This window comes from Lissotriton helveticus, chromosome 2_1 (assembly GCF_964261635.1).
Source record: "Lissotriton helveticus chromosome 2_1, aLisHel1.1, whole genome shotgun sequence".
In the NCBI taxonomy this organism is placed as follows: Eukaryota; Metazoa; Chordata; class Amphibia; order Caudata; family Salamandridae; genus Lissotriton; species Lissotriton helveticus.
The window spans coordinates 454830025-454853308 of NC_136059.1; the positions used below are offsets into that span (position 1 = coordinate 454830025).

General features: G+C 43.9%; 1 long non-coding RNA gene across 1 annotated transcript in view; it reads left to right on the forward strand.

Annotated features, from left to right (window-relative positions):
• Nucleotides 1-22083, forward strand: part of LOC144819377 (uncharacterized) — a 138338-nt gene extending 116255 nt beyond the window's left edge. The window contains exon 3 of the long non-coding RNA XR_013607326.1: nt 21954-22083. This is a non-coding gene — a long non-coding RNA (uncharacterized LOC144819377). The remainder of the gene's footprint in view (nt 1-21953) is intronic.
• Nucleotides 22084-23284: the final 1201 nt, after the last annotated feature.

Genomic DNA, 23284 nt, shown 5'->3' on the forward strand with positions numbered 1-23284 from the left:
GCGCAACGAGCGAGCCCGAACCCCAAAAGGGGGGTTACCCCCCCAAGAAAATTTTGAAAAGAAGAAGAAAAATCGTGCATTTTCAAGCAAATTTGAGAAAGCAGGAAGGTTAATAAAGCAATTGTGAAAGTGCAGTTATTACATTAATAGATGGCATAACATAGGTAGCTGCTTATTCAGTATTACCACAGAGCTTCATACATTCTGTCCTATTATGCTCAAGTGCTGAATTCAGACTATAAGACTTTCATGGAAATCTCAGCTCTAAGAGTAGAAGAAGTTACACAGCAGTGTAATGGTTGCCAGGTTCGTTCCGCAGGAGCGTCAGGAACTTGAAGAAAAGTCCACAGTCTTCCCCTACGGCCTTCCGACTCTATTAGACTCTAGAGTAACGAATGGCACGCAAGGGGAAAACAGGGAAACAAAACAAGGAAAGGCGGGGGAAGAAAAACAGTCTTACAATATACTGAACATTAGACTCTAGAGTAACGAATGGCAAGCAAGGGGAAAACAGGGAAACAAAACAAGGAAAGGCGGGGGAAGAAAAACAGTCTTACAATATACTCAATATAAAAGTGGCAGCGCAATGCGCTGTTACCGTGATTCTGGTTGAGCTGAGCTTTGTACACACTTCACATAGGTCCACGCAAGTACCCCAAACATAAATGGTATAAAGGTTTTCGCAATTTGCCAAGGGGAAAGGTTTGATAGGCAACACAAGCAACGAATCGTTCACCCTGCGGGAGACAGGTCCGGCCAGTGAACAAAGGTGAGCAAATCTGTGTAGTCTCCAAATAGAACAAACACTACAAAACTTTTAAAAACAGAGATAACAATGCATTTCTTACCTCAATCAGAATTTTTTGTATTCAACCAACAAGTAGCAGCATTCACTTTTTGTAAAGGAAATCCGCACGTCTGTCTTTCAGTGTAGCAAACTTGTCAATTACTTGCATATTGAAGTCCGGTATCTTTTGGACTAGCTTGCTCTGTACAGACAGCATCACCAAAGCATTTAGTCTTTCCTCTAGCATGGTGTTTCTGAGGAATGTCTTTATACGCTTTAAGGCTGAAAAACATCGTTCAGCTTCTACTGTTGTCATTGGAGTCGTAATCACAATTTTGAGTAAAGTCACTGTCTCTGTAAGTGAGTTTTCCATATGCAGTTTATGAATTAACCTCAGCAAACTCAAGGCGCTTGTGGCCTTCCGGTACACAGGCATTCCGTAGAGTACAGTTAACTCAGTTCTCAACTGCTCTTTTTTGAGCATAGGATATGCTTCCGCAGCCTGATTCAGAGCACGCTCAGGGAAGGATTCATCATATTGTGCAAACTCTTTACTTTGCAATAAAGTGGCAGTCACCAAATGTTTTGTGAATGAAAAACTTTCTTTTGCCTGCACAATTACAATGTCACATATCTCCTTTCCAATTCGTACCAGAGAGGTGATGTTTTGTCTGCGGTTTGCAAAAATAGAATCAGGGCCGGCTCTAGGCTCATGGTGGCCCTGTGCAGGGAGCGTAGGTGGGGGCGCCGGAAGATGGGGGCTTTCCGTACAGCAGGCGTTGGTGATTTATTCACTGTAGGTACTTCTTACATTAGTCAAGTCAAGTCTTACATTAATTTAGGCTTCTACCACTTCACTTCTAGGCATGAGGTGGTTTTTGGAGTGATTTAATTAGTACTCAGAAGCAGGCTTTAGGTCTATGAAAGCCTTCATTTTTGCAGGTCTGTCTACAACCAGCGGAGCTTGCAGGCTGCAGGGGGGCGGGGCCCAGTGGATACCTGCGTCATATATTTAGGGTTACAAAGTGGCTGGCACACTATGGTGCTTCAGGCTGCATATGACATTCAGTCTTACATGCCAGAGGGGTAGTTATTACACCATATGCAATGTCCTTAGAGGAAAATGAAATGCGCCAAATGGGCTTTCAGCCAATTCTGGCTTCATTTTAGAGCACAGACACTGGGCAGTGGATAGCGGTGTAAGTGTTAGATTTCCAAGGGGTTCATTGCAACAAATCAGAGTCACAGCTGGTAATTATTTGAGAGCAAACGGTTGGATAGCAGTTGCAAATACTAAGGTCACTGGGCTTTTCATCCTTCTGAGGTCGATAAAATGAGTTTCATTGACAGACAGAAGACCCCTGTGGTATAACTCTAGGTTGGCAGACAGGGTGCCACCTGTGTGAGTCCTGTGGTTACAACCCTAGACATGCGTGAAACCTGTGGTACAACCCTAGGGTGGCAGACGTGATGCCACCTGTGCCACACCTGGCATGCCTACTATCAAACCAGCAGCCAGGCAGGATGCCACCTTGGCAGAGGTATCCTGCAGCAGTGAATCTGACCGGCTGCAGCCCGCCCACCCCACAAGGCAGGAGGTGCTGGGGATTATGGGAGGCATGAATAGGGAATGAAGGATGTAGGGTGAGGGTGGGGCTCCTGAAAGGAGGCTGCTGAGGGGGGCTGGGTGGGAATGATGTACAGCTCAAAAGGAAGTGACGTAGGCTTGGAGTTTCGGGAGATGGGATTTGAAGAGAGTGGCCAAAAGCTCTGGTCGGTGGCCTTGGTTTTGCAGGCATGGGGACGGGTTCCTGCCAAGCTGAAGACCATCAAAGCAACCTTTGTTAAAGTCCAGCCTTGCGAAGCGCGTGTGATGGATGGAACCAACATTCGCGGCGTTGGGAGCGGAAAGCATTGATTGTGTGATCCTGCGCAGCTCGCCTCGGGCGTTGGTCCTGTTATTTTCATCTAGTTTGGAGCCCCCGGAACTAGCGGCACCCCCTTCCTAGCTAGGCGAACTGAGCAAGAGTCAGGAAAACGGAATAATGGCTGCCGTAATTACTGAGGTGTAATCATGCGAAGAGCAACGAGGCCTAGTCGTGGTTTTAAAAAAAAATTAATCTACTTGACAAGGAGGCCAATAATTAAGACCGCTTTTTTATGATTTCGGTTTGGAATTCTGAGCAGTTTGGTTGAGGATGTGCACCCTTTGTTTGCCATGGTTGGGGCCTGTGTGGGGCTTTAGTCCGTGACGCATTCTGTGACTAGCAATGAATGCTAAAGACGCTTGCGCACTGAGTGACCGAACACACCTACTCCCACACAGTCAGCTACTCTCTCTTCTCAAAAGCAGGCAGGCACGACCACCTCACATACTGTTACACACGCGTGTCTCGTGAACATAATGTGGCGGCGCACTGGCGCAGAGACAAAAACCAATATACCATTATTCAGTAGTACTATTGGCGACTACGCTGCGCATCATGTTATTACACACTCAAGACCATATTCATTAGCAGCTCAACTGGAAAGACAGGCAGGCCAGGCGATTATTACAAGTCATGATTAATTTATAAATATATTTTGTGAGCACACAGTCTCAGTCTCACCGGCGTTAGTCGGACTCTGGGGGGGGGGGAAAGACTTGTCGGAGGAGGACACTCAGGTGTTCTAGTGTCTCTCGACGACGATGATCAGGCGACAGGACGAGGAGTCGCTTAATTTTGATATGATTTTTAATTCTTGTTCTCCGTGACGAGCTCAGTCGGAGTCGACGACGCACCGCTCACAGTGACGCACTCTCCCACACTGAGGCGCCGCAGGGCGGAGCGTGACGTCGTGGCTAAATTGCGCACTGCGCACAGCGCGCGGGGGCTGTCCCAGGGCCGTCACGTCGTCATAGGGTAAGATTGACGGCCCTGGGACCCAACTGCTGGCTGCTGCCTGCTGGGCAACTTAAACTGAAACCAAACTGACTAGACTGTAAACAAGACTCGAGCGCTCACGCGCGCCGTCGCTGCCAAGCCATTGCCCGGTCGTGGAGGCCGCCAAATCCTGCCAGGGGGCCGCCACAGTGATACTAGATCCGAATCCGATCCTCGGCTCGGTGACAGGTTGGTCGTCGTGGCGGCCCCTCGGGTTTGGCGCTCTGTGCAGGTGCACAGTTTGCACATGCCTTGGGCCGGCCCTGATAGAATGCTCTGGCAGTTTGCTCTCCAAATCGTCAACCCCATCTCTCTCTTCCATTATCTTTTGTACAAATGCAGATGTAACGGCTTTCACAGAGACAGTATCTATGTCTTTTCGTTGTAACCGATCGTATAATCCATCAACATGAGTCATTATGTCATGGAATAAAACCAGTAAGAACTGAAACTCTTTGTCTTGTAGTGTTCTAAGAAAGCCATGGGCTTCATTCTGACTTGTGCGATCAAAGTCTTCTCTGGATGATATGGCGAAAAAACATTTCTCAAGGCCCTCCCTCTCTTCAAAGATTAAGTTGACTGTACGAATGTGAAAGTTCCAACGAGTTGAGGATCCCCTTGGTACGCTTTTGTCCACAATCTCATGAAGGGCTTCTGTTCTTTTGGGGGAACGTGTGAAGAATGCTGCTATGCCTCCGATATCCTGAAAGAAAACTCGTGTCTCTCTGATCTTTGATACCGCCTGTTGCATAATAAGATTGAGTTGGTGGGCGTAACAGTGCACAAAATGAGCATTAGGGTACACATCTCGAATTCGTTTCTGTACTCCACCAAGGTTTCCACTCATTACGGACGCACCATCATAGCTTTGTGCGATAAGTTTTTGTTTTTGAGGCAGGTCCGGGAAAATTAAGTCCAGTTGACACAGTATAGCTTCAGTGATGGTTGCTGCACTAGAGTCTTTTAAATGCGTGAACCCAAAAAACCTCTCCACAATGTTTCGGTCACTGTCAAGGTACCGAAACACTAACACGGACTGTGTTTTAGTGGCCACATCAGTGGTGTCATCAGCCTGAATAGCCACAAAGTTTGTGTTTCGCAACTCTTGCACAATATGACTTTTTATAATTTCGAGCATACAGTCAAGGAGTTCATTTTGTATTGTATTAGAGGTGCCCTTAAAGACTGTGGCACGTGCTAAATGTGTTTCCAAATCCTTGTCTATGGTTGACATTAAATCCACTAGGCCTCGGAAGATCCCAGGTTTTGAGGAAGTTTCTGATTCGTCATGGCCTCGCAATGCCAGTTCGAAAGCCCCACAGAAACGAATGCAATCAATGATCCTGGATAGATTTTGTCTGTTCCTATCAACAGCTTCATTGTGTTTTTGAATGGATTTGCGATATGCATCATTTATCTGATGCTCAATTGGTGCCTCTTCCCCCAACATTCCCAGTCTTGTCAGGTTTTCCAGATGATTTCTTGTGAGCGCATGCTTCTTCATTTTTTCAGCGATGTGCTTCAGGTCTACCATTCCTTGCCGTGTCCAAGAAAAGTCACCACCAAACAGCAAGCAGGGGAAGCAGAACAGAGAATTTTTTATAGGGCACCCTGTAAGCCAATCAGCTTTTTTGTACCAGGCATTTGAGAATGTTCGTTTTGACATTTTTCCTCCGTCCTGGGTAGTTTGCTGTAGGTTTATTTCAGGCTGATGAGGTCCTAATTGCTTTATCTGTAGTTTTTGTTCAAGTGGCCGTGACTGGAATGACCTTGCAATCAGCTCTTGTACTGTATTCATGATGGTGTGTTGCTGGCCTTACCAATATATATATTAAAGAAGCCTGTCAATAATCAAAATACAACGTATAAGGTGCAGTGCAATAATATGAAATTTCAGTACAAATACAAAATACAGCCATACTGCCTCCTGCCTCTCTGTGCCATAGTGGTTGCTGGAGGCACTGAAAGAGACACTGCTTGAGGGCCTGGAGAGTGACCAGATACATAGCCCTAACTCCCATGTACAAAAAATATACAGCATCAGTTTCCTTACCTTTAACACTGGTCACTGGTGTTTGCTGGGTTGTAGCCGGGGTCGGGTGAGAGAGCAGCAAAGGAGGAGGTTGGGGTCCTCTGGTTGTTTGCTGATAAACCTGTCAATAATCAAAAGTACAAAGTATAAGGTGCAGTGCAATAATATGAAATTTCAGTACAAATACAGCCATACTGCCTCCTGCCTCTCTATGCCATAGCGGTTGCTGGAGGCACTGAAAGAGACACTGCTTCAGGGCCTGGAGAGTGACCACATACTACATAGCCCTAACTCCCATGTAAAAAAATATATAGCATCAGTTTGCTTACCTTTAACACTGGTCACTGGTGTTTGCTGGGTTGTAGCCGGGGTCGGGTGAGAGAGCAGCAAAGGAGGAGGTTGGGGTCCTCTGGTTGTTTGCTGATAAACCTGTCAATAATCAAAATACAACGTATAAGGTGGAGTGCAATAATATGAAATTTCAGTACAAATACAAATACATCTCCAACAGCTCCCCTTCCCACAAAATGACTGCTAAACTACAGCCGTACTGCCTCCTGCCTCTCTGGGCCATAGTGGTTGCTGGAGGCACTGAAAGAGACGCTGGAGAGGGACCACATACTACATAGCCCTAACTCCCATGTAAAAAAATATATAGCATCAGTTTGCTTACCTTTAACACTGGTCACTGGTGTTTGCTGGGTTGTAGCCGGGGTCGGGTGAGAGAGCAGCAAAGGAGGTTGGGGTCCTCTTGTTGTTTGCTGGAAAATTGCCCCAAAATGCGGTAATGTATCAGGTTGTCAGGTGCTGAAAATGAAAAGATAACAATTTATTTTTGAAACAGTAGGGTAATGAAACAAAAACTGTGGGGAAAAAACATAACGCTCCAATTTTTTCCTTGCAGTTTGCATCCAGCTCTTAGATGACAGTTAATAGCTCGGGGTACTTAAATAAAAAATGTATTTCTAAGCCCTGCGCAGGCCTCCCGCCCAACCACCCTTTGTTTATGGCTGCCGCCGCTGGGCTTGCCTGTAAATAAAGAATAGTCGCTGGCCTCACAAATAGCTCTGCTGATTATGTGCATCCAATAGCACGCTATGACTCATACGCCTTCCCTAAGCACCTTTTCACCCCCTCTATTCTCATTGTGCCTTCTTCTCCTCCCATCCTCCTTTCATAATGGCCCTTCTCTGGCCATTCTTTCTCTTCTACCCGACCTCTCAGGGGTGGACTGGAAACCAAAATCAGCCCTGGAATTTATTTTTCAAATCAGCCCCACAGCCAGGAGGCCAAGGCTCCAATGAGGGAATGTGGGCATGGTTGAGTTATGCCAGCCAGGGGGTCAGGCTGTGCAGTCTGGCAGTGCCTGATGGGCTGATCTGAAAGATCAATATGTGGGCTGCGTTTTTTTCTGGCTATTTGTGGCCCTGTTTTTATGGTCTGATGGTTCTGTTTTTAATTGTTGCTTACTCTGACTTTACCACTAACCTTGCAGTAAGCACAAACGCATGCAGACCCATATACCTTGCAAAACACAAATACACTGTGCCTTTAAAAGTTTAAAACGCCAGATATGCAAATGTGGGTTCTTTTTAGCTATCTGATTCGCTAATGGGGAGGCACTTTTGTTTTGGTTCCCGGGCCTATTTTCTGTCTCAGTCCGACCTTAATGATTCAGAAAAGGGGGTGGTGATGAACAGAGTGCCTGAATTAAGCAGACCACTCTTACCCAGTCCAAAGATCAGGGCTTGATCCATCACCGTTTTTTAGCTCACTGCACCATCCCAGCTCAGAACTTGGCTATATGCAAATTAGTCTGTTCCTGTCCCAGTGCATGATGGGAACAGGGCAAACCAAACTACCAAGCCAGTTCTTGTACTGGGAAGGAAACAAGCTTCCGGGGACCAGTTTCTGCCATTTCAGGCGTCGTCGGCCCGGCTTGCTTGAATCCTGATGGTGCAATGAGCAAGGGACTCACATCTGAGTATACCCTTCCACGCTTATGGTGGACAAAATGATTCAGAAAAGGGGGTGGTGATGAACAGAGTGCCTGAATTAAGCAGACCACTCTTACCCAGTCCAAAGATCAGGGCTTGATCCATCACCGTTTTTTAGCTCACTGCACCATCCCAGCTCAGAACTTGGCTATATGCAAATTAGTCTGTTCCTGTCCCAGTGCATGATGGGAACAGGGCAAACCAAACTACCAAGCCAATTCTTGTACTGGGAAGGAAACAAGCTTCCGGGGACCGGTTTCTGCCATTTCTGGCGTCGTCGGCCCGGCTTGCTTGAATCCTGATGGTGCAATGAGCAAGGGACTCACATCTGAGTATACCCTTCCACGCTTATGGTGGACAAAATGATTCAGAAAAGGGGGTGGTGATGAACAGAGTGCCTGAATTAAGCAGACCACTCTTACCCAGTCCAAAGATCAGGGCTTGATCCATCACCGTTTTTTTAGCTCACTGCACCATCCCAGCTCAGAACTTGGCTATATGCAAATTAGTCTGTTCCTGTCCTCAGTCCGACCTTAAGGCATTCCTTTCTGCTTTGAAAGCAGTCCCGAGGCCTTTAGCCTACTGAGCAAATGCTGGAGTGACATGGCGTTCAGTCTGGCCCTGTGTATGCTCCTAGATTACCCCAGAGATACCAAGCAAAGTAGTGGGTGCTTCTGTCACTATATTTTAAAGTCTGTGCTCTTGGCCTTGCACTCAACAAGCACTGCTGCACCATGTCAAAGAAACTTTGGAAAAGCATCTTGTTGCAGACGTGAAATATTATTATTAATATAGCGAGAGAAGTGCACATGGTTTGCACTGCTGCCAAGTGCCCACCACATGTAACATCTTCAGTGAGCACTGTTTCTTTAGTCTGCAGAATTTTGCATTCTGTGATTTGTGGTTTTACATTTAAAATTTTAATTTTGGCTATGCCTGCAAAGAGTTATCAACTAAAAACTCAATGGTTGACTGTGTCAGTTTGACATCGAATGGGGCAATTTTCCAGGTATGATATTCCTGCCAAGTTTCTTATGACGACGTGTGATTAGCTGCTCCTTTATTAGTATTTTCATTCCATTCTGGAGCTGGTACTCTTGTTTATCCCATTATAAATCTAGTACCACAAGTCCCAAATTTCAAAGAAAAAAACTTGACCCGGAGAAGCTTGTCACACATGGACCGGACACTTGGGCAGCTATGCTTTGTGTTTTAGGAAAGCCAAGTGGATTCCTAAAACAGTTTGACGGATAGCAAGCATTCCACTGTGCGACTCAAAAAGTTTAGAATACAGATCATTTTTTGAACTTTTTTTCAGGCATGGGGCACATTTACTATGAGGATATTTTACTTCGAACCTTCAACACACCTTGCTTGTGAAAGTTTTCTGAGTCCCCTACAGCTGCTGAGACTGCCTGTGGTAGTTTTGCAACAGTGGTGGAGCCAGGGTTCAGAAGAGAGAAATGCGTCCTCTAAGGTTCATATCACATTTTTTCCAAACCTTTGTGTTTTTGCAAATGCTCTGTGGGAGTAATCAGAGCAATGAAGGTGGGTTGCAGCAGGATCTCTGCCAATCCCCTAATAGCACGTTAATACTAATTTTGCCTGGGTTGCTTTATGGTGGCGGTCCCGCTCATGCAATTATGATGCAACAGCCACTGTGGCGGTCGCATTGTGTATGTTTACCACTGCAGTGGGTGCTGCTGGCTGCAGCACCGCCGCAATGGCAAAATGCATGTTGTGCTTTTTTTTTTTAATTGAGATTTATACAGCGCAAACAAGACCCGAGACATCGGGTATCAGAGCACTTTACATACCACCAGTTTCATTTCAGAAGGACACATTCATTTTTGTTAGGCACGGGGAGATTAAGTGATGTGCCCAGAATCACATCCCTTCACTACGTGGCAGGCACCACCTGGTGCCTGCATCCTGGTGCAGGGAACTGTAGGGGGGACCATAGGTGCCCCCCAAGTGCACAATTGCATTGCCCCTGCACAAGGTAGGCCCGCAATGGGCCCCCAAAGTCAATCTTCGCCAACCGTTGAATGGCGGAGGAACCGTCATTCAAAGGGTGGTGGAATGCAGCATACTAATGTGGCGGACGGTGCCTCCTAGGCACTGCCACCATCTAGGTATGGTGTACGGGTCCGACAGGCAATCGTAACGATTGCCTGCGTTGGATCACTGGCAGACAGGCTTTCCGTCCGCCAGCACTCCGCCCCCCATCCTTATCTGGTGGGCAGAGAATGGCCGCACAATGGCAGTGAACCCGCCCGCGACAGGCTGCCGGTCGTGGGTTTACCGCTATCATAACCAGACCCTTAGTTTTTATTAAGCTTTAAATTAAAACACCAAAACAATTCATCTGTCTCAACCCGTTAGTTAAACCTGGCTGGATGAGGCACACTGGTTTAATACCAACTTTATTTAGTAAGAGAGGACGTTTGTAGCATCAAAGGCAGCCTCACAGGTCAAAACTCCATTATGCTCATAACTTCTGTGGTCAATTCATTCTCCCATGAAGTGAGGCCAACACAGCAACTCCCTAAGCACGCACAAAGGCAGTAAGATTTTTTTTTAAATTTGTCAGACAAGGCAATCTGCTAGAAATGAGTCAAAGTATCCTGTCCTTTAAACTCAGACTTCTGCCACTCTCTTTAGAGTTAGGGGAACAAGCATGTTTCTGAGTGAGGGACCCACGCTAGCTTCACTAGCGGAGACTTTTAGTCAACAGCCAGGCTGACACTGCGCTATCAGTCCAAATACATCAGACCGTCTGCACTCTTCATGTCGGACCTTCTGATTTATTTTTACCTTTATGGGACCATGAGGGCAAGTTTTAGTCATCCATGCACTGCCAATCACATCCTCATCACCAAACCATGCTGGCTCATTAAGGTGAAGTACGAGATGGGACAGGCACACACATGCAAACATCATCTTAAATCAGTAAGCTAAGAGTGGCATTGAGCGACCCCGTGCCATCATCTTCTACAACAGTAAACCCTCTTGTAGTATAGTGCCTTATGTCTTTAAGCATCTTGGTAAGCATAGAGGTAAAGTTGGAACTTTACATTTTGCTCTAGAATTATCGGATTTTAGGATGTAATAGTGTTCTGTATGTTGGGTCAGAACTGCTGGGAGACCGTTTGTGCCGGACGTGTCCTTTCCAGCAGGGGTTGGAATAAAGGAAACCAGTACTTAACTATATAATGTTTGCTGCCTGTATTTGGAAGATACTACACCTCTCGAACCTCTTAAACACCCACCACTTCCTCCCTCCCCCCATTCCACCGTGCACACACTGCACCCATGGAACTCCCCAATCACAGTGACATGCACATTCTGACACACTCATGCTATCATATCCCCCAGCGCGCTTTCATTGTTCTTCTTTGGTCGGAAGTGATGTCACAATAACAGGTCAAGTGGAAGGACTAGTAACATTTCTGACCTAGGAAAATATACAAAAATGACCACAGGAGAAGACCCATAAACCTTGAGACATGCGTAGGAAAATATACAACACCTGAACACTTTAATTACAGAGGGCTCTGGCTGCCTGTAGTGAAGTACTCCAACAAGATATAGTTGTAGAATATATTTATTCATAGGAAAATTGGTAATAACAGGTGAGAGCCAGGGAAGCGATGTCTTCCTCTCAACAGCTCAGCAGACCAACAATGTTCCACATGGAATACCCACACAATACCATTCTGCATTCTAACACTCGTGCATCTTAAAGAGACATACAACATAACACATCCCCCCCCTATACAATGGAAGAAATAAAAAAACATAAAGGAAGAAAAGTAGCCAGAAAGAAATGAAAATAAGGCAACAGAAATAAGTCAACTAATTACATAGTAAAGTCTTTAAGCCAACCAGGTAAAACTCTTGTCCTTTTATCAGGTAAAACGTCGACAACCTTACCCTGAGTATCACGTGTATCCAAATGCGTAGCAGCACTAGTAGTTGTCTGAACATTAGAACTGCAACCCTCGCCCACCCCCCCCTCATTACACCAAGGTGGGCTGGATAGCTTAGGTTCAAAAGAAACAGATGCAGAATCATTACCAAGTTGAGATTGAAGGTGACTATTCTCAAAATGATCTTCCACCCAATCAAAACTATTGGCATTGGAATTGGAAAATAGCTCTACACAATCTTGATCAGGGTTCATTGCAATGTTTTTAAGATTCCACACCCTTCCATCATCTAATCTTACAGAATTTCTTAAGATTTCAGCCACTTTACACGGTGGTTCAAAGCGACTCACGCCCTTGGGTACCTTAAAGGGTTTCTTAACTCTCATCCAATCTCCAACCTTGACATAAACCTCTTTAGTGTTATGATGACAATCATAAAATTCCTTGCTCTTGTCGTGATTAGACAGTAAATTGTCTTTGACGTCAATCGGGGACCAAATTGCTATTTTCCCATCAAATAACCAACCAGGGTTAAACTTACACCTTGCTGTTCTGCCTCTCATCATGGTGAACGGGGACATACCAGTGCTGTTTTGCACAGTAACCCTATACGACCAAACCGCCTTCTGTACTTGCACTTTCCAATCAAGTTTACTATGCACAGAGGCCTGAATGACGCCTTTGACCACTCTGTTGAACCTTTCGACAGTGCCGTTCCCACTAGGGTTGTACAGTGCAGTGGTCTTATGTTTAATGCCACATCTTTCAAAATAGTCCTTAGCCTGCTTGGACGTAAATTGGACACCATTGTCCGATAGAAAAATTTAAGCACCGTCTGAGTGTCGATTTTCTCAACAAATTTTACAACTGGCCACTTGGAGAAAAGGTCAATAGCAACTAACCCATATTCTTTGGAGTCCCCAATGGGTCCAAAAATATCAATGGCAATAGTATCCCAAGGAAAATCAGGTATCAAACCATCACTCATTTTAGGTTTGAAAGTCCTAAGTGTCTTGTCAGCGGACATGCAAACCACACATTTCCTTACAAACTCCTCTATTTCGCTGTCCACACCTGGCCACCAAAACATCCCCTTAACAATCGATTTGGTTCTCACAATACCAAAATGCCCCTCATGACAAAGTTGTAAAATTCTCTTTCTCAATGACACAGGTGGAACAATTCTATCACCCCTAAAGAGTATGTCATTTTCAGAAGACAACTCCATGCGGATTTGCCAAAAGGCATCCAAACCAGGAATACCCTTCTTCTTTGGCCAACCCTTGCAAATGTATTCCAACACATTCTTCAAAACAGTATCCTTTTCCTGTTCGGCCAACCATTCGGTCTTACTTATGGCAGGCTCACCACAATCATGCACCAAAGCTACACAGTATTCACTCCAAGGATCGTCCTCACATTCTTCAAAAGGAGGTGGAAGTCTAGATAAGCAATCAGCAATACGGTTGTCTCTCCCAGGTAGGTAAACCATTTTATAAATGTACTCCTTCATCCGCATAGACAGTCTCGCTAATCTTGCTGACGCACCAGAAATACCCTCACATGACAATATACGGATCAATGGTTTATGATCAGTACGAATGGTCACAGGCTTTCCCCAAACGAAAGCACGAAAATGTTCTAATGCCCACGCACACGCAAGGGCTTCTCTTTCGATGATAGGGTACCTACTCTCTGCAGGGGAAAGAGCTCTAGATGCGAACAAAATTATCTTTTCTTTACCATCCTCATCAAATTGTGACAAAACGGCACCCAGGCCCTTGTCACTAGCGTCAGTGGTTAACAGGCAATCAATATTGGGATCAAAACTGGCGAGTGCATTCACATTTTGCAATTCATTCTTGACCAACTTAAACTCCTCTTCACATAATTCACTCCATATGAACTTAGTGTTCTTCTTCAAAAGTGCACGCATATTGAAAACTTTTGCAGCAAATTTTTTTATAAATTTGGCACAATACTCGGCCATGCCAAGAAACGCTCTCACCTCATCTTTTGAAACAGGTGCAGGGAATTTTACTATGTTCTCTACTAAAGTGGGTTCGGGTTCGACACCTTCTTCACTTATGATGTGTCCCAAATATGAAACACTCCTTTGGCTGAATTTGCACTTGGATAACTCCACAGTCAAGCCTGCTGACTGTAGGGTATCCAAAACTTGTTTTAACTTAGAGTCATGGCCCTCTTTGTCTTTCGCCGCAACTAAAATATCATCCTGAAAAAATGAGATATTCTCCATGTCTCCAAAAAGTTTATGCATCAGCCGCTGAAAAACAGCAGCGGCTGAGGCCAACCCAAAAGGCATACGCCTGAACTGGTAACAACCAAACGGCGTTATAAACGCCGTAAGGTTCTTTGAGTTGGGATCTAACATAACCTGGTGGTAAGCGGCAGAGAGATCAACCGTGGAGAACCATGTAGCACCCTTAAGGGAAGATACCATTTCATTGATTCTGGGAAGGGGAAATTTTTCAACCACAATATTATTGTTCAAGTGGCGCAAATCAATGCATAAACGGATTTTTCCGTTGGGTTTCCGGGCAACCACAATCGGCGAAATCCATTCAGACGTCTCAATTTCCTCTATAATGCCTTTGGCAAGCAGTCCCTGAATCTCCTTCTTAACTTCCTCTCTTATCAGTATAGGTATGGGTCTCACCTTGTGGACCTTAGGTTGTGCATCCGCTTTTAAAATAATCCTATGTTCAAACCCCTTTAGAACACCCAGCTCTTTGCTGAACATCTTAGGAAAATACTTAGACAGTGTTTCCTCCATTTTGCTGCAATCATCCAAAATCAGTACTTTATCCTTGGAATTAGGATCTAAAATGATGTGCAATTTTTTCTGGTCGAACCACCCTAACACCGATGGTCCAACCTTTGCCACATACAACTTTGCTCTAGTGGATCTGCCTTTAAATAAAAAGGTAAGCCACCTGAATCCAATCATGCCAATTCTATTACCAGTATAACTGATTGGGTAAACATCAGGTGGATTCAATTGCTCACCAATCTTGTTTGCAAATCTCTTTCTCCAGACTTCCTCATTTACAATCGTGTATGGGGAACCGGAGTCCGCATACACATTTATAACTACCCCACCAAGAGATATTTCGCAAATTGGTTTGCCTTTTAAAGAATCCTCAGAAATGTTAATTACATAGTTTCCACGAACATTCTTTACGCAACATTCGTCCTCAGTTTCTATCTCATCCATACTTTCTACATCCTCTTCATACATATACTTCACATTACTGCGTCTGCGACACATTTTACTAAAGTGACCTAAAAGTCCACATATACCACATTTTTTTTTTAACACTGGACAGAGTCTACTAAATGCTAGATGTTCTTTGCTCTCACATCTGTAGCATCTCCTCTCCTCCATGTTCTTATTCTGAACCCTTGTAGGTTGGCTAGTCCATTTTCCCTGCTGCTGCTGTTGGCGAAAATTTCCATTAGGAGTTTGAATCTTGCAAATAGTTCCAGAAGACTTGGATAAATCTTTCTCAGTTTCCTTTACGACTGTAGCACACCTCCCAGACATTTCGGATTTCCTCATGATGGCTACCACATCATCAAGAGGTGCATCACCATTAACCCAAAGACGATCTTGTAGGGCAGAGTTGTTGTTGTGCATCACTAGTTGATCACGTATTAGGTCATCATGTAAATTGTCAAAATTACAGTCAATGGCAAGTTTTTTAAGGTCGTCCATCCACTCATCCACAGTTTCCTCTTTAGTTTGTTTCCTTTGAAGAAATGTGTGTCTTATGACCCCAATACACACTTTGGGTGCAAAATACTTATCCATATTTTTGATCGCATTCTCAAACTCATCAAGATCGGAGTCATCAGATTTACTCATCCTAGAGAAAGTCTTTAAACCAAAGGGACCTAAGGAATGTAGTAGAATTCTCTTTTTTTGTTCAGATTTTATTTTCTTTGTTTCATCCACAGCTTCTAAATAATTAACAAAATACTCTTTCCATTCTACCCATTTTATACTGGGTTGAGCACCTTTAACCCAAAATGGTTCAGGAGGACTAATTGAAAAATGTTGCTGTGCCATGTCTCTGTCCTTATCAGCAGTACTCACAATGCAGTCACCTTCTTCCATGCACTGTGAAGTACATGTGAAAATACAAAATTAATTTTAAAAAAACAACCTTCTCCCGACTTCTCACCTGTTGTAAATTAATTACCAAATAACTGTTTTATATCTACTTCACCTTAATGTCTTGACCGGAATGTATATTTCCCAATTGTAGTTGTTCCTCTCTCATGTGCTGTGAACTTTATATATTGCTGAAGCCTTTATTCGCAAAATCGATCGTCTCCGCAACGATCAAAAAAATTTAAACAAGGTGTTCAAAATGGCCGCCACGTTGGGGTCACGCTGCGTGACCTGCGTCTGACGTCAGTTCCTAAAGACGCGCTATTGACTGGTTGCGTAGCCAAGTGACGTGCGCAGTCCTTCACGAGCAAGTCAGCGCATGCAGATGGAATGGTGATCGCAGGTCAAAAGATGCAGGTACCCAGTAACCTCAACGGTTATACCAACTGTGGCGCTAGGCACAAATGTAACCAAGGGCAAAGCGCAGTTGGGTATAAGTGGTGGCAACAGCGCAATAAATATTAAAGTGTAACTCACAGCAATCGTTCACTCCGGTCCGTTTCTTGTTTTCTTAAAAATAAAAAAAACAATTTATCGAATTCTCTTCAATATTAACTATTCTTCTGTAGATTTCTGTGTAGAACTCCAGTTTCCCTCGTCGCCAATCTGTAGTGAAGTACTCCAACAAGATATAGTTGTAGAATATATTTATTCATAGGAAAATTGGTAATAACAGGTGAGAGCCAGGGAAGCGATGTCTTCCTCTCAACAGCTCAGCAGACCAACAATGTTCCACATGGAATACCCACACAATACCATTCTGCATTCTAACACTCGTGCATCTTAAAGAGACATACAACATAACACTGCCAGAAACAATATTTATTGCATGATTCATTCTATTTTAAAGTGTACATATTGCAGGGATGGCTTTGGGGCACAGGAGTTTCATGTTCTCACGTGGTTTCAAGGTGATTAGGTGGTTTTTAGGTGGTTAGGTGCCGCTCACACATGCCAAACTAATGCTTCACTTCTGGTTTGGTATTAGTCATGGTTGTGTTCACAGAGTTCTTCTGGGATCTGGAACTTGTCTGAACGTGGGTTCTACAAATGGTTAAACAGTAGTTGATGAGTTGTCAGGATCTGGGAAGGCAGACATTTCAAGTTCAGACCTGCAAAATCCCAGGGCACAAATACTTCCATTCACACAGAGCACCACCCGTTTACTCCCTAATTAAGAGAATGGATTGCTAACATATTATTATCAAAACATGAACATTTTGGGAGCCCCTGTGATGTGAATTCACTATAGGAGGAGTAAAATTGGCTGGAATAAACATTTATCTCGACCATTCCAATATTTGTCTTTCTGACTCTTGCTGTTTAAATTAGAACACTCTACAATGAAGGAGTTGTAGTAAGTAGGCTGCAACTTATGCTAATATAACATCACAGTTTATTGTTAAGTCCACAACAACGCCCACGAAAATGCTACTCAGGGTCTTTGCTGGAATCAGAAGAGTGGGGTCGAGGAGAAGGGCCCGGGAGTCGGGACATGGGGCGGGGGAGAAGCGAAGGAGAGAAAGGGGTGAAGCCGGGTGAAGGTCAAGAATAGGAGCAGGAAGACCGAGACCAGTGGAGACGAGCTGTACTCACATCGATCACACACTACTAGAAGAATGAGACTCCACTCCAGAAAGAAAGGCGGTGGCGTCAGGCAATCAAAAGGCACTGTCTCGTCTCCACTCCACACACCGTCCACGAGGCGAGTGAACCGTTACCTGAACCGGATCCAAAGACACTGCAGCGCCGCGCGCCGCAAATGGCAGGGGCCAATCACTGCATGACTACATTAAGTCAGAGACCGTGATTGGCCATTGCAGGGCACCCACGCTCGGCATCCAATATGGATTGCCCCTGCTGTGCTGCGCGGTGACCGGCCAATCCTGGCTTGGGAGGGCACACTAACTGCTCGCCCTGTCGCCCTTTTGCTGCCTGGGGCTGCCGCCAGCATAAACCTGCACCCCCCCTACTAGCTAATGGGCCCTGGGGACTTTCCTGTGCATGCTCGGGCAAGTTGCTGCCCGAAGCATACACGCGGGAAAACAACTAGAAGAAGACTCGTCGTGACGTCGTACACCAGCCCGCCCCCCCCCCCCCTGCGCACTCCCGATTCAGTCGGGTGCTGCCCGGCGGCGCCGAATAAATATCGTGCTAAATATATTAAAAATACACACAGTGAGTAAAAACTTTTATTTTAATTATTTTACGGCAGCCGCGGGTCCAGGGCTGGTGGCGCTACGCCCCAATGGACGCTCTGCTGCTGTGATTGAATATCTGTTATTTGCAAGCAGTGGTTGCTCACCTTTCACAAAGTGAATGCTATGCAAGTAAAAACTGTGTTCTGGTGCATAAACTGTCCGACTGACATCCTCTTGGACTTACACCTGGAGTAGCCCCCAGTGGCTTATTTTGATATGAAAACAATCATTTATCCTCTACATGAACACCAGAAACAGTGCCAAGCAGTGAACATGTCCCTTATACTGGATGCTACCTATGACAGTGCAGTATCACCAGTAGCACTTTTTGATGCAGCTCTTGACGAATGGCTTGCCTTATTGTTATTTTTCGAGCCCCCAGGAGACAGGCTGCAACTAACATCGAGTGCCTCAGATAAGCAGCCCGTTGCTGGTTGATCGAACACACACACTATTGTAAAAAAAAAATAGCTTTATTCGATTTCTTTATTTTTTTTTAAATAATAAAAGCACACAATATCACAGATCATAGCAAAAAGTATAAAAACATCATGTGTAAAACATTTTCATTTGACTTCTGTTAAATTCTCATCTTACTTGTGCATTCATTGATCAAAAATTCACATCAGATAGTTTTCCTGCATTTAAATACACTTTTTAAAAACATTTCTAAGATGCATATTAAATCTTCGTTTTCTAAAAATTGTAAGGCTATTCATGCAGGGCGACATTGTCTCAAACCAGATAACTTTAAAATTGGTAAAATCAATCTTTTCCTTTGCACAGAGTAAAATTTGTGTGTTGATTGTTCAGAAAGACCATCACAAGGGCACAAATGCATAACTATTGACCAGTCATTCATTGTTGGTAAGTTTATTAATCTATGTAAAATCCCAAGTCTAAATCTGGTCAGTAAAAATCTATAATATTCACCAGGGACAATTTTAAGATAGGGCTGAATGCTGTGGGTGGCTAAAATAATTTGATCTGACAGTACTGCTGGCTTTACAATTTCTGCTACTAGTCTGAGTGAATCCAGTAATATTACGCCCTTTTCTTTAAGATATTTTCTTGTTATAGCAGTCATAGAGCTGGGCTTAGTGTAAAAATAGGGGTGACCCAGATATTACATAAAAGGTTTAACGTACTTTAATCACGGTATAGCTGATACCCGTTCAAGTTTAGGAATATCATTTATACTATCCTAATTGAGCATAGTTTTTGATGATGTCCATATCCTGTGCCTTGATAGAATAGGCTCTATTTTTATAAGATCTGATATATATGGCACACCCAGTTCCGAGTGACATACAAAGGACGATGTGCTACTCGGGACTGCGAATAGAATTCTTAAAAACACATTTTTTACTTAATTGTAGTGGGTACAATTCAACATGGCCCCAGACGCCAGCACCGTACATAGTTATAGAAACGCACTTAGCCTGATAGATCTGTAAAAGCACAATAGGTGGATGCCTTCCCAATTTTCTCGCAAAGTTAGCTAAGGCTGCAGTGGTTTATTAACATCAGTTTTCTAGCTTGCACCGCCTAGGTCCATCTACGGTTTTGATCAAAAAAGAATGCCCAGATATGAGAATGTTTTTACGAATTTAATTTTCTTCTTATCTATACATTTTTCTACATTTAAAACTACACACAGCACATCTCATGTTAAGAGTCTTTGATGTGTTTACCCTGAAAACCAGATCATGCATAAAAGAGGAGAAACTGATCACTACCCTTTGTAGTCCTACTTGGGTACGTGACATCAGAATGGCATCACACTATTGAACACGATCATACTCTGTATGGTCTTCGCAAAGATCACACATATGCTTGTGTGCACCTGATGATGTCAACACGTCCTCTGATGAGGAGTGAACTCAACACGTAAGTTGACCAATGAATCCTGACCTGTATCCATCATATGTACTACATAGCCTATACGAATTAAAAACTGCAAGGGAAATGTTTTTGAGTTCTTTTTAATGGACTCTTTTCAAGTTTTTCTTTTTTATAACGCTTTTGTTAATCTGGCGTATCTATGCTATCACTGATATGTTTATTCGCCAACACTCATAACATGCTCTAGATAGATTCGAAAATATAATTTTTATAATGAGCAGTAACGCAAGGATTGCCCATATTCATGCTTCGCTGTGTGAAATGTATTATCACATATGTCTTAATTTTCTTTTATATTTTTAAGGCACTACTGTCTTTTATGTTTTACTACAAGTATATTTTATATTATACTGACAAGTATATTGTCCTAGATATAGACGTTAATTTGATAGCATGAATTTTCTACAGATTAGTAAAATTTCTCTTGGTTACACAGTCCCCTATGACATCACATTCAGGGGTACACGCTGGGTATGACGTACAGTTCCTAAGGCCCAACTCCATCTTATGTAGGCCTTACTCTAGCTTAGTCAATGGAAGTCGTCATCTTCCTCAATTTGAACAATGGAGACCGCCATATTTCCTCATTGATGCAGAAACATGATCATGTCTGCTTTTTAATACAGATATCACCAGACTTTATCTTTCAAAGATGTGTGATATTGTCAAGTTCTTCGATTAATGACATACACACAACATCTACTGCGACATTCGTCTGGATCAAATGACTCCTTCTCACTATGTCAGGAGAGGTCCTTTGCCCAGATTACGCCTATGATTTTTGGCAGAGACTATCTCACCTGCGGCCAGAGTGCTTCGCAGAGGTATACACCCGTTACAACGCATCTTTTACTCCGCACTACCATTACAACGCGACTTTTACTCCGCATACCATTACAACGCATTGCGCTGGGGGGCGCTCTAGGATAGGGAATAAGTATAATTTACTATCCAACACCTTCCCTAGGGTCCACGGGGACTGGAGTTAGAATAGTAAATTATACTTACCACTATCCAGCACCCCAAAGCGCTATGCGTTGTAATGGTATGCGTTGTAAAAGTCGCGTTGTAACGGTATGCGGAGTAAAAGTATGCGGAGTAACATGGTACATCCCTTCGCAGATGATACATCTTGGAGGAAGACTGACTGAATGCTACTGCAGTGGATTTTTGACCTTGGCAGGGAATACTGTCTTTGCGCCTCCACCGATAAGGACAGCTGTTGCTGTCAACAAGGTATGCCTGACTTTTTAATGACATTCTAACAATGCTAGAAATGTTCCTTCTTATTCTTATTATTTATAACTTGTCTCATTGTTGTTTTTATAAAATTGTGTGTAGTTGTTTTAGTTCTACTTATGGAATCCTTTTTCTCTGCTTGTCTTTTTATGTGCCATGTGACATTTATATGATATTCAATGATGATAAGGCATGTAGAACGTGCACAGCAAAAATACATGACCCGTGGTGAACTGATGTACTGTGCTGAAGTAAATATCTGGTAAGGCAACGCAAGGCTTGCTCGAGGTCCTTATTTGCAACATGCATTACTTAGCTATTCCAGCAACAGACACCATTACCAAACCCTACATAGATGAGATGAAGTGCCTGTCTCTAATTGGTTAAGGCATTGCTTAGCAGTCTTGGAAAAACCCCACTGTCCCAATCAATGGACACGTAAGGGTGACGAGTTCCACCAAAACTATCATGCAGCTTCTTCTGATTGGCACTGTATCAAATAATTGTGTAACATGTACTGCGTGATGATGAACATGTCATACATTGGTCCATAGTTGCTGAGAAATTATCTTGTGATTGTATTGGATTTGTACCGAAATGCCTTTTTCTGCTTTAAAGAAATAAAAGGCTGTATTGAACTTATGCAAATTGGACACTTGGTTACATGCCAGCTATCTAAGTGTTCAGGTATAAACCTGCCTTTCAAACTCACCTGTGCCTGTGACTTTTTATATTTAGAGTCAACATTTGGTGAAGAACTGCAGTTCTGGGAGTGGTGATCTTCGGTAGCTGCTCTGGATCAGGTGGACGGTTCTCTCTGCCCTCCCTGCCCATTTGGTGTGAGACCACTTCTCCTTTGCAGCAGACTGTAAGTGTCACTCACCCTAGTTATATTCCCCCTTTCACTCTTGCACATTTTGCTTTTCGGAGGATGTGGTGTCACTGTGGGTTTCCTTTACATCTTTACTTCAGGATATCCTGTCAAATGTGATATTGTAATTTTTTTTTTCTCCATTTTTTTCATTGCTGTTATAAAGTCCTCTTTGGGCAGGCACAGGGCTGCAGGCATCCCGCCGCCCACCTGTTACGGTCCCAGGCACAGATCACATGGGACTCTGCATTAGCGTAGCCGTAGGGGGCGTGTCACTCCACTGCGTTGACTTGTTCTGGAAGCCGGTTGGGCCTCCAGTTGTAACATTGTGTCCACCTAGTTGCAAAAGGGAGGGGGTTGGTACTTAAGTGTACTACTGGGGGCTGTCTCAGGCAAAGGTGAGTGTATATCTTGGCAGTGCACGGTTTAGATATACCCAAAGTTAAATGTTTATAGTGGCCAATAGAAGGAGGTAGTGATCCTTCTGGAGAATGCATAGGCTGTTCTGACTTGCCTTGTCCCTGTCGTCGACCGCGGGATTGACTTCTTCAGAGGGGTGCCCCCTTGCGGTTCTGTCCTTCACACAGTTCAGGACGCCTGGTGTGGGGTCTTCAATTCTATCCAGGTGCGGCGCGCCCTGGGTTCAAGTGTAGGGTGACAGGGTGAGATTAGGGTGATTGACGTTTGTTAGTCGTTGATTATGTAATTTTTTTAGTATTACCACATGGATATTGTTTTTTTTTTTTTTTCTGTGCTTGTGAATTATCCTGCTGGAATGCAGTGACCATTTTTCATCCATTGCTGCCAGCGATAGGGCTTTGGGTGTTCAAAGTGTGAAAGTAGGCCACACCTAGGCTGCCTCAGGAGAATTCCTTGCTTATTTGTGTGTGGATGAATGTGTGAGTGAATGCAGAGTTCACCACCTCTTGCAACTATTTCTGTTGTTACCAACTGTGGATTCCTCTGATTTCTGTTTGGATGTAGCCGACAAATTAATGTCATTAAGAGACGTCCACCCGGTGTAAGGGTGCCGGAATTAAACGTAGTTAATGTGTTTTCTCAATTAATGCATAAGGAGCTTGCCACAAGAGACTTTCAAGCCTTTAATGCATAAGGATAAACTGTACAAGTGTAAGACGGCTTATTTTGACTTGACAAATGCACATCAAGCCTTATACGATATTAGTCGCCAGTGTTC